Raw genomic sequence first — 2,660 nt, 5'->3', positions numbered from 1 at the left:
AGTATGAAGATTAACTATTACATTTGCTTTAACAAAAACAGAAAAGAAAACTATTACTCTCGTTTCATTTAGCACAAAAATTCATTTAGACAATTAATCAGAACAATTAGATAAACTGGTTGGACTTTAAAATCTAGTTTTCGTATATAATTTGAGATAATTAAATGTCTTTTATAAATTCAATAACAAAATAGAAATAATTTTCTTTACGCACACACATGACATAAGAAAATCATCTGATGACAATCGTGTGATTTTTTTTACTTTTTAAAGATGCAGAGAATCAAATCACTTTTAACAGAGCACATGACCTGTAATCTTGTACAAAATCTTCTTCAACAGAAGTAAAATAAAGCTTTTTTTTTTCCTTGCCTCTTTAAGGCTTTGCTTAGTGGTGAAGTAGTACATAATAGTAGCTCTTTCTTTGTTTTTCTATATACTATATAGTGTAAGTATTCGCATATTAAACTATTGCCGACCTAAAAAAAGTAAGAAACTTCTAAATCACTAAAATATTGCTTGAAACACTGAAAGTCTGAAACTATTACTCTTCAAGACTTGGTATCTCATTTTTATGGAAAATATACTTTTATTATTTAGGTATTCGACTTTTAAAGACCTTTTACAAAAATGAATAACGCGAGCTAATTTCTATGTTTTGAGTTTTCTGTATTGATTTTTATGGCTAAGCTTTAAAATAGGTCAGAATAAGTTTTCATTTTGTTTTGAGACAAACAAAGTATGTAAATAGAAAAAGCTTTCGAAATTTATATTAAACGAGCCGAAAATGCTGACTTACAAGTCATTTGTAAATTAATCAACTCAATAATCATAAGATAAGTGACATCATGGATATGTCATTACATGTTTAAACTTTTATAAAAGAGGTTCAATGAATATAAAATAAATCGTTGTTTGGGAATATTCCTCATCAATTACATCATTGAGATATTTAATTGTCTAAAATTCATTTAGACAATTAATCAGAACAATTAAAATTCATTTATTTAATTGTTCTTTTAATTTTAAATTAATGAGAAAATTATTTTTCTTTTAAAAAAGGAATGGTCCAATTTAAGGTCTGACCTATGAGCTGTGGTTGGTTGCATGCAGTGACTTTGTTTTTAATTTTTTTTATTAACTGTTACTTTTCTCCTCATCTTTCCACTCTTCTCTTTTCTTTCTCAAAGTTGGAGGCCAACAATTTGTGACTCAGTAAGCAGCCCTTTTTTTTGTAGTACATTGTTTATAAAAAAATTCATGTCTAATGCCTAGTCGTATAATACATCACTACTTTTTGTGAATAAATATATTGACTTTTCAGGTAATCTGGTATGTATTATGCTGTAAACGGTTTAAACAATAAACTATTAATTTCTCTTGGGTCAATTCAGTTTTGTTTTTAAATGGGTTAGTTCGTATATGAGTTTTTAACGTTTTAGCATCTGTGAACAGTTCTAGGAATCGAGTCGACATATATAGTCATGTTGCCTAATGCCTATTAACTTGAGTACTTGACAATACAAATAGGTTTTAACCACATCTAATTTGCAAAGTATATGCTAGTGGTACTTTCACAAATCTTAATAAAGAAACATTAACATAATAAAAAAAAATTAAGTTAAAAATTATGATGGCCCCTTCCAACCTAACGTTGCATTGTCTTATCTTATTGAATCATGAAAACATACTTAATATGTTTTCTCATTATTAATACTTGATACGTAAACCGGGACGTCATTGATAAAAGCAAAACACTTAAACTTGAAAATAATAATAACAATTAATACAATTTCTGACAAAGAAAGATTCCCTAATACATGGTGGAGAATTATATTGAAGGAAATTTTTGTTAAAATACTGTCTTTTTGATACCAGAAAATATTTGGGGGGAAGCCTTTTTGTAAAGAAACAATTATTTTTAAAAAGATTGTGATGTTTTTGGAAAACAATTTTTAATGGTATCTTAGAATATTCCTCTTAAAATAATTTAATTTAAGGATTCACATATCATTTTGATAAAAACTCATCAATAGAGAAATAATGTTAATAGGGATTTCACCTAACCCAAATGCGGTATTTGGCAATTATTCGTCATTTTCATTTCCGATTAAGGAGTGATTTTGATAGATTTAACAATATTTTATACAATTAAAAAAAATTGTTATAATGAAGTTCCAGAAGAGATGAGCTATGGACCCATGTGATTATTGTCCCCTGCCTCTGCTTAGAGGTTAAGTGTTAATCACCTTTATGTATGTATTTTTGTATATACTAATGTTTCTTTGGCCAAATAGTTAAAGTATAGTTTAATTTTAAATTGGAGCTTTGACGTTTATTAAGAGCCGCTCATTGAGAACATGGATTGTGCAATGCACGTGGTCTCGTACGGTGCAGATCTATAAAAGAGATTCCCGTCAAAGACGGTGTCGTGCATTGTAGTGTAGTTGGTGAATTAGATTAATACTTCAGCAACGGTAACTCAAATGTGTATCAGGTGAAGTGAAACTGTTAAAGTTGTGTCAGCAGCCTTTTTACTCACTTTTATAAGTTACTAGGATTCGGGTCAGCGCACAGTGCAGACACAAAAATAAATTAAATAAACTATAAGAGGAAAGACTTTATAATCAAATTAATATGACGAAATATTTTAAATTGTA

This window comes from Camelina sativa, chromosome 1 (genome assembly GCF_000633955.1).
Source record: "Camelina sativa cultivar DH55 chromosome 1, Cs, whole genome shotgun sequence".
Lineage (NCBI taxonomy): Eukaryota > Viridiplantae > Streptophyta > Magnoliopsida > Brassicales > Brassicaceae > Camelina > Camelina sativa.
The sequence above is the reverse complement of the archived record's forward strand: the minus strand, read 5'-3'. Positions refer to the sequence as shown.